The sequence below is a fragment of the Ursus americanus genome, chromosome 5 (assembly GCF_024610735.1).
Source record: "Ursus americanus isolate L20-20 chromosome 5, mUrsAme1.1.p, whole genome shotgun sequence".
In the NCBI taxonomy this organism is placed as follows: domain Eukaryota; kingdom Metazoa; phylum Chordata; class Mammalia; order Carnivora; family Ursidae; genus Ursus; species Ursus americanus.
This window is the reverse complement of record NC_142131.1, coordinates 26,890,479-26,905,966: the sequence shown is the minus strand read 5'-3', so window position 1 is coordinate 26,905,966 and position 15,488 is coordinate 26,890,479.

Genomic DNA, 15,488 nt, shown 5'->3' with positions numbered 1-15,488 from the left:
GAGGGAGGTGGGGGCTCCCAGGGCCTGAGCGTACCTGCCGGGGCGCACGGAGGCCGCGGGGACCCGGACAGCGCCCTCCACACCCTCCTCCCGGCAGCCAACACGGCGAACCAAAGTTTCTCCAAGTGCGTTCTGCAGAGACGCCGTCGCACACGAACCTGGGACGCGCTGTCAAGTGGACGTCGGCGCCTCCCACTCACGCGTAGGCTCGGACCCTCGGCGCCAGTCTCCAGGGTGCCGTCCGGGCTGGCTTGTCTTCGGAGGCTCCTCGGCGGTCCGAGTCGCGGATTCCGGTAGGTGCTGCCCTGTCCCCGCCCCTGCTCGGCCGTGAGAGGCGGGCGGCGGGCCCCGAGCCGCGAAGCGTCGGAGAGGGGGACGGGAGGCGCGCACCTCGCCAGACGCCCGGGCGGTGCGGCGTTTCCGCTGGGAGTGACGCGCTGGTTCCCAGCTGCACGGCAGGTGGGGGCGGCGGGGCCAAAGTCTGTCCGGACCCCGGGGCCAAAGTCTGTCTCCGAAGCTCCGACCTATGTCCCCACAAGTAGCCCCACCACACATACACACACACACACACACACACACACCCCCTCACGGCAGCCGCTGCGCTTTGGCGGGGCCGACTTTGCACAGAGCAGGGGCGGCAGGGTCTTCCCTGCCCGGACACCGCCACCCCTACCTCCCGGCCTCTGGTTTCCCCTGTCCATACCTGCATCACTCTCTCCAGTTCAGAATCGACCAGGCTGGTCCATGTGTCTGTCTCCCACGGCTCCTTCTTCCCCCTTCCCGTCCTTCTACCCGCCTTCGGTAGAGCCCGAGTCTCATTTCAGGTTGGGGTGTTGGTGGGAGCAACCGTTCTTGTTTTTGTTTTTATGAGTTCATAACTTTATTATACTATTTTTAAAACTTTACTACACGATTACTAAAACATTAATATAACACTTCAACAAAATTTAACAAAATGTGTATTATATATGTTCAACTGTGCTGTAGTGGTTTTAACTCTTCATTTATCAGGGATCGTCTGGTGGAGAAAAGACTATGACCATTTTTTGTTGTTGTTCAATTAATGTCAGTCAAAACTAGTTTGTAGTTTTGAGTCCTCAGAGGGGGAAAGTAAACTTATCTCTGGGCGGGCTTCTTTTATTTAGGGAAATAACCCGCTGAAATGGACCCTTTAGTAAAAAAAAAAAAAAAAAAAAAAAAAAAAAAGCAAATTCACAGGCTATTTCAACCCAGAGTTGGGCCCTAGGGAGTTGGAATCCTGGATCTGGGTTACCTGTACTCCCACCCATTTTTGAGGGTCCCAAGGAGGCAAATTTGGATGAAGGCATAGGTCTCCTTTTCTCCATTAAAAATTAAAAAAAAAAAAGGTTTAAAAGGTGCACATTTCACAGGTTCAATGATATTGTGCAAAATGAAGCATCTTTAAGATCAAGGGACAGAACAGTAGCAGCTCCCCAGAAGACTCTCTCATATCCTCCCTTTGGAAGGGGGCAGGGTAGTGGCTTCACCCAGCATAGATTTTTTGCTTATATTTGCACTTTATAACAATCAAATCATACAGAATTTACTCTGTTGTCTGACTTCTTTCACTTGACATGTTTAAGAGATGCAAACTGTCTATGGTCATAGTTCGTTCTTTTTTCTTTTCTTTTCTTTTTTTTCTTTTTCTTTTTTTCTCTATAGAATTCCACTGTGTGAATTTACCTAAACTTATTCACTCTACTACTGATAGACATTTGGGCAATTCTCAAGTTTGAGACATTATAAATAAGGCTGCTAGGAACATTATAGTAAATGTCTTTGGTGAATGTATATACACATTTTTGTTGGGTACATACCTAGGAAACAGACATACATATATGTTCAACTTCTGCAGATATTACAAAATAGTTTTTCAAAGTAGACGATCTAATTTTCACTTTATTCATTTTCTTTTGCTACTTGTAACAAATTACCATAAACTTAGTGACTTAAAACAACACAGATTTATTCTTTTAGAGTTTTGGAGGTCAGATGTCCCAATTGTTTGCCTTTTCCAGTTTCTAGAGGCTGACTGCATTTTTTGGCTTGTGGCCCTTTACTCTGACTTCCAATCTCAAACTCTTTCTCTCAACTCTCAACTCTGCTGCTCTTGTCACATGTCTTTTTCTCCCTCTATTTCCTTCTCTCCCTTTGATCCTCTTGCCTCTCTCTTACAAGGACATTTGTGATTATATTGGGCCCACTCAGATAATCCAGAATAATCTCTCACCTGAAGATCCTTAGTTTAATCTTATATGCAAAGTTCCTTTTGTGATATGAGGTAACATATTCATAGATTCCAGAGGCAAGGATGTGACCCTCTTTGGGGGGGCCAGTTGTGACCCTCTTTGGGGAGGCCAGTATACACTCTACTACACCTATCAGCAGGTATTGAAACCTGCTGTGTTGGGTGGATAGAAAGAGACTGGACTAAACAAAAAAAAGGAAAGAGAGAAAAAAAAGAGAAAAGGTTGATGAAGCCCTGAGATTCAAGTCACCTGGAGGATTGGCTCTGTTGCCCTCGGGGCTGTGCCAGGATTGGTAGGCAGGAGAGGGAGCCTCATGCTGGAAAATTACCTCTGGCCACCACTATCCTGACACCACCAACATGTCTGCGGCCAAGGGCTTTTATAAAGAGAATGAGAGTCTAGGTCAATTTGGGCCTGGGCACCCTGCCAAGTGAAATGTTAGGGAAGGCAGAACCTCCTTTGCGAGGATTGGTAACAGCAAGAAAACACTGTGACATTAGGCACGATGGGTAAGGTCCTGTGGTCCTTACACTCCAGATGCGGGCCAGACAGTGCCCCACCCCATCCATGTTGCTGTCCATCCTCCAGGCTCTGGGGACTGATGTTTTTCAGGGTTGATGGTAGAATTGTGGAATAAGGTGAGGATGTGATGGGATGGCAGAGCCTGCCAACCTAGGCAGGCATGCCCACGCCTTCATTGTAACTTGAATGTTAAGGGAAGATGGATGGCTTTAACACTCTAGACTTAGGGATGAGGACATATAGTTTCTTTTTCTTTTTCTTTTTTTTTAAGATTTTATTTATTTATTTGAGAGAGAGAGAGAGAGAGAGAGAGAGAATGAGCAGTGGGAGGGGCAGAGAGAGAGAGAGAGAGAAGCAGATTCCTTGCTGAGTAGAAAGCCTGACACATGTCGGGGTTCAATTCTAGGACCCGGAGATCATGACCTGAGCCAAAGGCAGATGCTTAACCAACTGAGCCATCCAGGTGCCCCAAGGACATATAGTTTCTACTTGCTTCTGGCCTCATTTTGGTCCAGCACCCACACCCTTGAAGGAGCTAGGACAGATGTTATTATCCCCATTTTATCAACAAGCTCACCAGGGCTCCAAGTAGCTTTCCGGTTTACTCGAGGAGCCTCAGGAATGGGACTGGAACAGAGCAATCCTTGTAGCTCTTCTTGCTCCCCTTAGCACTGTCCCATCTCCCTGGCGTGTGAGATCCATCCACTGACACCTGAAGTCATGGGAGCTGAGAGGCAGAACTGACCCTACATGCACGTACCAAACTGGACCCATCCTACTTAGTGGGTGATGCAGTGGGATTACCTGGGTTTATGCCATCAAAAATATGTTTGGTGGGGTTTTAGGAACAAGTAGCGGTAGATGCTTATGTTTGATAAGCACCTTGATCAGAAATCCCTCCATCAACTTTCTGCCTTCTGGAAATAAGCTGAACACTTTGGTCTATTGATGGAACCCCTCCATTTTTCTTCAAAATTGTTTATACTACAAGCCATTTACTATCTATTTAATTCAGATCTCAAGACAGAGAGGAGATGTGTGATTAGTCTGTCATTTTGAATTAAAAATCCCTTGGTTACCATCCTCATAGCCATCATCATCATTAATACCTGCTCCCTGGTCTTGAACAGGTTCCCCCTACCCGGCCTTTCATCTGCCCTTCTACCCCATCCCCCCTTAGGTTTCTCTGCCTTGACCACTTACTTAAGTTGTTCCAAGTTCCCAAGGACAGTGTCAAATCTTCGGAATCTCCTTTTACCTCACCCTTTTCAAATTTGGGTTTACTGCTTCCTGGGAACACTGCTCTGCTGTCACCCTGGACCTTGTTCTGTGATTCTCCCGGGTGGACCCGATTTTATAGGTCCTGTGTCTTCCTCTTTCTTCCTCACTTCCTCTATTTGTGGACAATATCTCTCCAATAACTTCCTTAAAAGGGTATGTGGAAGGTAAATTTGGAGTCCTTGCATATCTGACAACGTCTTTATTCTACCCTAACACCGTTTGATTTTTTTAAGTATAAAATTTTAAGATGAAAATAGTCATCCTTCAGAAATCTGAAGGCATTTCTCCTTTATCCTCTAGTTCCCAGAGTTATTGAGAAAAAATCTGAAACCATTCCGATTCCTGATCTTTTATTTGGGACACTCCTACCCCCACTCCCGCTCCTTTTGGAAACATGTAGGATTTACTCTTTTTCTACAGTGCTTTAATATTTCACTATTATTCACTTTGGCCTGGGTTTATTTACTTATTTATTTATTTTAAAGATTTATTTACTAATTTATTTGAGAGACAGCGTGTGTGCGTAGGGGGCTGGGCAGATGGAGAGGGCAAGAATCTCAAGCAGACTCCCCACTGAGACAGTACCAGACTCTGGGCTCAAGCCTGAGATCACAACCTGAGCCGAAATCAAGAGTCAGAGGCTTAACTGACCGAGCAGCCCAGGTGCCCTAGGCTGGGTTTGTTTTTATGTAATCTTTTAGGCTCTTAGTAAGCCCTTCACATCTGGAAACTCATGTATTTCAGTTCTGGGAAATGTTCTTGGAAAACAGTTATGAAAGAGTGCAGTGAACAACATATAGATAGTCGGAATGGTATAAGCACTTGATTTTTTAACTTTGAAGACAAAGCACAGAAGATGTCATTATAATTGCAGAAGAGACTAACCTTTGATCAATCTCAGTGGTATAAAGATAACAATATAGCCAAAGCTGAAGAGGGGTAAGGGTCAAAGGGCAAAAGATGTACACCATCTGTATCTCTCCTGTTTTTGTTTTTTTTTTTTTTTAATATCAGTAAAACAATGGTTTTCATTGGTACCTGACCCCAAACTGGCAAAGGGAAGGGTGGCAGGCAAGCAAGATTTTTTTTTTTTTACAGAGTTCACTGAAATTACAATAAAATCAAGGTTCTGTTGGTTAAAAAGGTAGACTAACATAACTTTCTATCTGTGACCCTGAACAATGACTTAAGCTCTCTGTTTCCCAGTCTTCTCATTTGTAAACCGGAAATTGGACCATGACAGTGCTTATATTAGAGAGTTATTGTGAAGATTAAATTAGTTAATTTTCATAAATCACATAAAACCTAACACTACCAAAGCGTTCATGAAATACACTAAAAAGGGGAGAGTGTTCACTGGGTGGGCCGTTCGTAGGGCCTACCACTCAGCATGGCTATTCCACATGGTCATTCTCTTCTGCAGTAGCAGTCTGTTGAACATTACAACCTGATATTAGCTGTGCTTCAGGAATTAAGGGAAGGGCTGCCTCACTTGGCAGAGGCGCTGGGCAGCAGCCTGGGAAAGCCCTCTAAGGTGCTTTGTAGAGCGTGGGCCAGGGGCTAACCTCCTTAAAGTAACAAGGCACAACCACAAGACTAGTAGCAGAGCTGCAGCTAGGATAGAGCTGCCTTTCCCAGCTTCTCTTGCAGCCACTGTGGCCATGTGACCAAGCTTCTGCCAATGGGGAGTGAGTGGGAGGGCAGTGGACAGAAGGGAAAAGCCCTGGCCTTTGCCTTCTGCTCCTTCTCCCATCCAGCAGCAATGCTGGAACTCCTTTGTGAAGACAGCAGAGCTGCCAGGAAGCCTGGATCCCTGCCTGACAGCCACCCATTGACCTGGAACACCTACCCTGGACGGTTATATGAGAAAGAAATTTCTATTTTTGTTTGAGCCACCACATTTGGAGCTTATTCATTCCAGCCTTTTACCTCAACTAATACAATTACTATCATCCTTTAAAATATTTAAGATATTTGGGAAATGATAATAACATAGGCTACCTGTAGGGAGAGGAACTGATTTTGGGGGAGAGTGGTGGGAGGGAGTTTTGTTTTGTGTTTACTCCACATCTAGAACTGTTGAAATTTGAACCATAGAAATGTAATACTTACTCGAAAACTTAAAAAATTTCAACTCCACGTCCATTAAAAAACCTTAAAATAGAAAGTATTTAGCTAAGTAGAAACGTTGATCTTGCACCACAGAAGTTTGTCCCCGATTGGCACTCAACCAGCACGTGACTCCCTTCTCTACGAATCCTATGACCAGGGAGAGGAAAAAGGAGATGGATAAAGCTGGCAGAAAGGAGCAGCCAGGTGAATTCCTGAGTGGAAGGCAGAGCGGCTGTGCTCTGCCTGTCTCTGCCCAAGCCTGCTCATCTGCATGCCAGCGGTCGGACTCCTCATCCCCCAGTTAGACTGTGCATCAGCACGGAGGAGATGGTCCCGCACGCAGATTGATGTCACATCCATTTCCTGAGCATCCTTCATGCCAAGATGGTATCTTTTAATAGGAGGCGCTCCAAGAGACTTGTCCTGAATTTTTGGTTGGATGAGCAAGGTGACATTTTATACCGATTGAAGGAGAATTCAGTTTTCATCCTTGGAACTTGAGTTGATTTTTCCTGCTGCCTATAGTTTATGGTGCTATGAAAGAATGATTTATGATTTTCCTATTAATGATTTCCAACAAAGCTCCCATTTCAGAGACAAAAGGAAAAGGGCAGTATATTATTTTTTTTTTAAAGATTTTATTTATTTATTTGACAGAGAGAGAGAGACAGCCAGCGAGAGAGGGAACACAAGCAGGGGGAGTGGGAGAGGAAGAAGCAGGCTCCCAGCAGAAGAGCCTGATGTGGGGCTCGATCCCATAACGCCGGGATCACACCCTGAGCCGAAGGCAGACGCTTAACCGCTGTGCCACCCAGGCGCCCCAGGGCAGTATATTATTGAGTGATTTTCTCCTTTGGGACAAATAGGAGTTTCTTATGTAATGTGGAGCTAAGGAGGACATTGTGTGGTTGATAGTTCAGTTTTCTCAAAATCTAATGAGTATTTGAAATTATTATTTTATTCTTGCTTTATGTTTTCTTTTACCAGACAATGGCTCTTTTTATAAGCTCTGGCCCCTGGGAAAACACGGATGGCATTTTCCCCTCCCAGGTGCCCTTGAACTCCGTGTATTTTTCCCGGAGAGTTTGTCAGTTGAAATATTCGGTAAATTAGTAACAGAAAAAGGAATCAAATAGCTTCAGAAACCACTTTTTAATAGTTTGAAAGTTAGAACATTAAAAAACTGCTACATTGTTGGTACCCGTTTTAATTGCCTCAGTTTAGTCATCCCCTTTGATTCTCAGTTGCCCACCAGACCAAACTTTATGCTGGTCCCTGAGGGTCCCTCACACAGCGACACAGGCCCTTCTAGCCTTACTGCCCAGCATTCGCTGTGGGATTCATCCAGAGCCACAGCCAGACTGAGTGCTGCTGCTTCTGGGGGCACATGGCCCATGACTTACCCTCAGATGCCCCCTTGTCATGAAGTAACCTCCCCCCTTCCACCAGACGCTGCAACCACAGTTTGTGGATTCGGGTCCATGTCCCATGGACGTAATGGCATAGAGCTAGTCTTTACCATCTTTGCTGCTCTGCAGTCTCAGGCCTAGCGCTGGCACATAGTGGGGGCTTATGAATGTGAATTGCGCTGAGAGGCTAAAGAAATGAACCAAGGCCAGATTCTTCTCTGTCAGAATGTGCTCTCTGAGGGGGCTGGCACACCGCAGCCCATGGGCCAAGTCTAGCTCCTGCCTTTTTTTGCAAGGCTCATGAACTAAGAATGCTTTCCCATTTTTAAATGGTTGGAAACAATCAAAAGAATATTTCTTGACATTTGAAAATGATGTGAAATTTACATTTCAGTATTCGTAAATCAAGTTTTATTGGAACCCAGCCACACCATTAGCTTACATCTTGGCTGTTGCTGCCTTCCCAGTCTCATGGCAGAGTTGAGTCATTGCAATGGTGATCATATGGCCGCCAACCTTGAAATATTCACTGTCACTTTACAGAAAGTTTGCCAGCCCCTGCTCTATAGGCTAAGGACTTTCAAATGGATATATTAGTTTTTGCTCTCTCCCAAGTCTACAGCTGTGCTAGGAGCATAATTGGCAATTATTTCCCCATTTTTTAAATACTATTTACTGGGTGCCTGGATGGCTTAGTCAGTTAAGCATCCGATTCTTGGTTTCGGCTCAGGTCATGATCTCAGGGTTGTGGGATGGATCCCTGCATCAAGCCCTGTGCTGGGCTCCATGTTCAGCATGGAGTCCGCTTGTCCCTTCCCTCCCGCCCCCCACGTGTGTGCACTCTCTCCCTCAAATAAATAAAATAAGATAAGATAAAATAAAATAATAAAATAAAATACTATTTACTATTTTGGAATTTTCTGAGCAACAGCCCTATGTATGATAAGCCCGAAGTTTTCAGTTCCTGCCACCCTCAAGAGTATTCAACAGAGGTACATTCAGTACATCAGATAAGTACCTGTGCTACGTAGGTGGGGGAGCGGCTCTCTGGAGATATGCTGGTGAGCAAGATTAACACAGTCCCTACCCTTGGGTTGCTCATTCTGATGTGGGGAAAATTAAACAATCCATAACGCAAAGTGTGATCATTGTTTTGATAGAGAAGTTAGAAGGTACTCAGAGAACAGAAGGCAAGAATATCTTAGCTTGTCTAGGTAGCATCAGGGAAGGCTTCTCAGAGGAGGTGACATTTCCAGTGAGACCTGAAGGATGAGTAGGTGTCATATTAGTGAAGAGTCTTTTACCTGGAGAGAGACAAGCTTCTATCTTATTTAAGCTACTGTTATTTGAGTCTCTGTTATATGCATCCAGACCCGTATCATAATGAATACATTCCTTTTTTAAAAGATTTTATTTTTATGTTATCTCTTCATCCAACATGGGGCTCAGACTCACAACCCTGAGATCAGCAGTTGCATGCTCCACTGATGGAGCCAGCCAGGTGCCCCCACTCTTTGTACCACAGTAGACACTTCCTTAAGCAACTGGAAGGACCCACTTCGGTGGGACTGGGAGTCAGAACCACCACGCGGCCCAGGGCAGGGAGGAACTTTGTGTTGCAGGACAGAGGACTCTGGTTTGCTGGCTGCTTATTTCTCTTTAGGGAGGTTTTCTTTGGTCAGCCCCTGAATATCATAAAAACAAAAACAAAAGACGTCTTATGTGCTGATGCCACTGTAGTTTGTGAAGCAAATTCCTTTCTGAACTTAGTGTTTATTCTAGAAGACTGTCTTAATCCTTGATCTCCTTGACAAAACTCTCTTTTCTTCTCTCTTCTAAATTTCTCTTCCACGTTGGCCATGGAAGGGGTCCTACCTAATGGCAGCAATCTGGTTGGGAGTCTGCTTGCCACTTTTGTTTTCAGGGTGGAAATTTGTTTCCGAGGCTTAACGGATTTGCTTTGAATGAGGCTGAGAGGACTTAGCTCTGGTGTCTCTTCTGACATCTGTCACCTAAATTCCAGGTAATTCAGACATCCCAGCTGATCTCTAAAACCAGGGCAATGCAAAGTCAGGGAAATTAACATCATCTCTGTGGAGAACTTTAGACCAGGACTAAATACCAGAGATTATTTTTTACTTTAAAAATCAATGACAGCCTGTGCTCTGAATGAAGATGTGCTTTTTTCTTCCTGTGATTCATTATTCATTTCGGACACTCACTTTGTCATCCAGAGGAGCCGTGTAAATATGAAAAGCCAGCCCAATAAGTCAGCATCCTGATGAATATGTTTTCATTAACTGGACCAATCACTGATTCATATAAATCAATGAAGAGATGAAGTAATGCTAGAATAATTGATCAGCTGTAAACCTCTCCAGAACATAATTAACCTCTTACAGATGCCTCCAGGATATGTTGACTTTGAAATCACAAGTGAGAAAATTGTGTAGTGAACATTTGTCATTTTTGGTTGTCCAGCATCCAAACACTCTTTCTGTTTTTGCAAGTGCAAGATGAATGGAGGTCAGGATCAGCCTTCCTACTCTGGAAGCTGGAGAGGAGAAGGTAATCTAGCTTTGGACTCCTTGGACCCGTGTATGGACATTTGACCAAGACTCGGCCAGTCAGAGGCCCTTTCCTAAGACTTTGGCCCTTTGGGGAGTGGTCATGAGGCTAGAGACAGTCAAAGAGCATTCAGGGTGGCTGGATGGAATTCAGACTTCAGTGGATGGTGACAAGTGTCTAGGGCTGATGATGCCAGAGCCAGCACCCTACACTGATTGGACCTCTGGTGGGATCTTGACTATGCCACGCACCCCGGAGTTCCTGTTTCCAAGACTAATTCTCCAGTTTCCCTGAAATTCTTTGACACACTCAGTATCTTTCCAACAAATTTCTTTTTTGCATGAGTTAGCCAATGTTGTTTTATTATTCACAAAAGCCCTGGCTGTTTCACACTCTATGTGAGAGTAAGATGTATGATATTATTTTGTACCTGGTCCAGTTCTAGACCAGGAAGAATTAATTTTAAAACTACAGTTACTTTAAGGGTCCAACTGACAGGAAAGCATATATTTTACAAAGAGTGTTGAGTTGTAACATGTTTGTTCAGTGCACTTAATTGCTACTCATTCTTTGAAAGGACAAAGGGCCAATCAGAGACAGGCCACAGTCTCAGAGAACCTGACAGAAAGGCAGTGGTGTTTTAGAATTCAAAGGGACCTTTGAAACCATCTCATCCAAACCCCTTATTTTACAAATAAGAAAATTGAGGTTCAGGCTGGCTAAACGATTTACCCCAAATTGCATAGCCAATTATGGAAGAGCAGGGATTGTAATCAGACACCCACTCCTGGAGAATTGTTTTATTTGGCAGGAAAGACAGGCAGGATGAAGAAGGGAGTGGCAAAGACAGGTATCTAGTTTGCAGAACTGGGATCAAAAAGTGTCTGTTTGGTTCCAGGGCCAGGGCAGTCACAGAATCTGAGCATGGGGTCGGAGTGTTGCCACACAGAAAGGCTGGTTGGGGGTTGAGATGTTGCTGGAATGCAGGGTTGGCTAAGAACAGGATAGTCTCAACACTAGAGCCAAACCCGAATTTCTCTCATCCCTGAGATGTGTGGACAAGGAGCCTAAGTGTTTAAACACTTAAAAACAAAACAAAACAAAACAACCCTGTAGGAGCTTGTCATTTTCTAGAACTCTCATGAATCCATCTGTAACTCTTAGAACTTCGATTCCTTCTTTTTTGGTCTGGGTATTGACATGCCTAGTAGAGTCTCATTTGTAAATGGGACTTCTCACAAGTCGGTGACACTATCTAGCTGTTAGGTAGAATTATCCCTTCAGTTTGAGATGTTTGCTTTAGTTTGTTGGGCAGATATTAGTTACATGGAAACCCCCCCCCAAAAAAAAGAATTAATAAATCATTTAGAAGGATGGAATTTGACTCCTTTATGCTTGAAAATCAACATGTAAAATAAAGCTGCTCTGTGGCACCTGGGTGGCTCTGTCGGTTAAGAGTCTGCCTTTGGCTCAGGTCATGATCCCAGGGTCCTGTGATTGAGCCCTGCATTGGGCTCCCTGCTCAGCGGGAAGCCTGCTTCTCACTTTCCCTCTAACCCTCCCCCTGCTCATGCTCTCTCTGTCAAATAAATCGATGAATAGAGGTTTTTTTTTAAAAGTAGGTTTTATTAAAAAAATAATAAAATAAACAGCATGCTTTCATGTTACATTATTGACAGATTAGATGTTTCCAAAGCACTGGTGTACTTCAGGATAACTCATCTCTTCTGTATGCTATTGCCATTTAGAATTGCTTTTCGTTTACCATTTGATACATGCCCAATATAGATCTTCTTACTCTTTTTTAAAGTTACATTGCCGGATGAGCAAAGGATCTGCAATGAAAAGCAAAAAACTGCCTCTAAAACAAGCTGGTGACTCTGCTGGGATGGGGGGTCTCCCAGAACAGAGAAGACTAGAGAATCTGGGCAAGCCTGGGACAAGCCTTAGTGGGAGAAGTCCAGCACATGTTATGCCAGGAGGGAGAGCTGAGACAAGAGCTGTTCCTGCAAGGCTGAGGTCATAGTTCCTACTTAACAAATATGTAGAAGGAAGAAAGAAAACTAAGGAGTGATCACCTGGCTAATACACAATACTTAAACTATTTTTTTTAAACTTTGAAAATATTTGGTGAGCATTTTTACAATGTAAAATAGTAGTGTGATGAAAATACCTAATTGTTATATTCTGCATTAAAGTGATGTTTAGGTGATGATAACTAATCATGGTCCAATAGGATTATTTAATGGTTTATGGATTTAAGTCAAGGGTGTTCCATTTCTTAAAGAATGAGGAGGTTAAGAACTAGAAAATTAACTAAGAATTACTATCACTTTCATTTTTGCTTTCAACTCAAAGGAAATAATTTTGTTTTTTTAAACATTTATTTATTTATTTTAGGGAGAGAGAGAGCATGAGTGGAAGGGGTAGATGGAGAGGGAGAGAGAATCTCAAGCAGACTCCATGCTGAGCGTGGAGCCTGATGTGGGGCTCTATCTCAGATCTCCCAATCCTGAGGTCACGATCTGAGCCAAAACCAAGGGTCAGTGGCTCAACCAAGTGTGCCACCCAGGCACCCCTCAAAGGAGATCATTTCAAAGCATGCAGTATTAAAATGAATTATGAGGTGGGGCGCCTGGGTGGCTCAGTCGTTAAGTGTCTGCCTTCAGCTCAGGTCATGATCCCAGGGTCCTGGGATTGAGCTCCGCATCGGGCTCCCTGCTCGGCTGGGAGCCTGCTTCTTCCTCTCCCTCTCCCCCTGCTTGTGCTCCCTCTCTCACTGGCTGTCTCTCTCTGTCAAAGAAATAAATAAAATCTTTTAAAAAAAATGAATTATGAGGCCGTCATAACAAATATCATAGAATCCAAATCTTCAAATTCTGCGGAAAGATATCTATGTGTCAGGGCTCCCTGGAAAAGAAAACTACCTTTTTTTGGGGTTAGAACCCCTTTCTAGTGGCTGAATTTTTAGTGTTCCTTGATCCCAGTAAAGATTGATTATGTTTGTGGGGCGCCTGGTTGGTGCAGTTGGTTGAGCTGGGTTCAGCTCTTGGTTTCAGCTCAGGTCATGATCTCAGGGTCGTGAGATCGAGCCCCACATTGGGCTCTGCACTCAGCACGGAGTCTGCTCAAGACTCTCTCCCCTCTCCCTGCCCCTTCTGCTTATGCACTCTCTATCTCAAATAAATAAATAAATCTTAAAAAAAAAAAAAAACCTCTCCCTCTGCCCTTCCCACCTGCTCTCTCTCTCTAGCCCTCTCTCCAAATAAATAATTAAAGAAAAAAGATGGATTATGTTTGTGACTAGGTAAGAGAGTTCACCCGGGTATTCTGTGCAGTTTTCAAGACAGTGATTGAATTCTAATTTGAAAAGACCAGGAAGACGTTTCCAGCATTCTAATAGAGTCTGGTTTGCCATCTTGACCAGCATTTGGTAATGAGTTAATGGATGGAGTTGCCAGTAGGCAGGTGATTTCCTGGAAACGGACTGGACACGTTCCTTCCTCTGAGCCCTTGTTGCACATTTTGTCCTTTCCTGCCTCCTCTTCCGCACTCCACTTGTCTAAATCTCGCAGCTCCTTGCAAACCCAGCTCACCTCCTTCGTGGAGTCTTTGCTGACCATCGCGACCACTGTGCCAGGTCCCTTTTGTGAGCTCCTATAATACTTGTAGGTAGCAGTCATGTGATCCTTGCTTTGTATGTGGACTTCTCTTCATGTGCCTTCTCAGCAAAATGCTAATCTCTAACATCCAGGGTCGTGTCTTCCATTTCTTCCTCTGTTGTCAACAGTGCGTCGTCAGTACAGGCCACTAGCAGTGGATGCCTGATCAACAGCCCCACTCAGCATGGTGGTTCATTTTAAATTCCGTAGAAGAAAAGAAAAAAAAAAAAAAACAGCATGCAGAGAAGAGGGCTGCCTTCAGATTTCCAAATCCAAACTCAGCTTGAGGCTTATGTTGGGATTCCCAAGATATTCCCATAGTCTCATAATAAATACCCTGTTAGCTTAGGCTAACATGAGAAGGCGTCTGTTATGCCTTATGAAGACACGTGGACCTGACAAAATGACATAAGGTTCTAGAATGTGGTTGTAAAAGGCACTGTATAACTTCTCAGGTGATCACTGATTTGAACAGAAAGACTTGGGAGCCACTGGAATTGATTAAATGACTCAGAAAGCTTTTATTGAGTCTTGAGTGTGGGGCAAGATTCTAGGTATGTGAGTATAGCTGATGTTTTTGGGGCTAACGTCATATCCCCTTGGGCCACCCCTAATTTTAGTCAGGCCCCAATGACCTAATAGTAACATTGAGAATGCACCCTCTACTTTTTTTCAAAAATATTTTATTTATTTATTTGACAAGAGAGAGAGCACAAGCAGGGGGAGCAGCAGAGGAAGAGGGAGAAACAGGCTCCACGCTGAGCAAGGAGCCCCACTTGGGGCTCCATCTCAGGACCCTGCGATCATGACCTGAGCCAAAGGCAGACGCTTAACCGACTGAGCCACCCAGGTGCCCCGAGAATGCACCCTTTAAAGAATTTTCATCCTTTCCTGCTTTATTCTCTCATTTCTGCTTCCTAGGATCACATCCCAAACAAACTACCTGTTTCCGGACCTTGTCTAGGCTCTGCGTTAGGGGGATCTTGAGCTGAGACAGATATATAGGATATGGTATTTGCCCAAAGGGCTCTTATAAGTTTAGATGGAGTATTTGGACACATATTCTTGGAAAGAATAACATGAAAATAAAAGGCAGATTTCAATTAAACGACACACAAGTGTATAGATTCTAGTCCATTATGATTGATGCAGATTTTATTAAATTTTAGTAATAGTTCTCCCAGCTCTGGTAGCTCTAACTAGAAAGATTTGGTTCTTCCAGAATTATTATTTCTTTTGATATTTCGTTAATCTCATATCTTACTAACGTGTTCTGTTCTTAGCTAAGTATGAAGAGGTGGGGTTGGGTACATTTTGTACCACATCCTTAGCGATCTGTAATTATATCCTGTCATTCAAATGCTATTCTATTCAACTTTGCAGAGCGTAAACATCCCTTAACATTTTACTTCTCCTAATACTAAATGGAACACTTAGGTGTTCACAAAATTATCTTGGAACATGTCATGAGAATAAACAAAATGAATTGAAGTTACCATTTTGTACTTGGGGCCAATTATTTTAAAGGAAAAAGAAAGGGAACTTGATTTTTTCATCACAAAACTCATATAACAATATTTCAAAAATTGGGGGATGAATAAATAAATACATCATCCATAGAAACATGCTATCAAAACTTGTTATTGTAATTTTGTACATTTTTA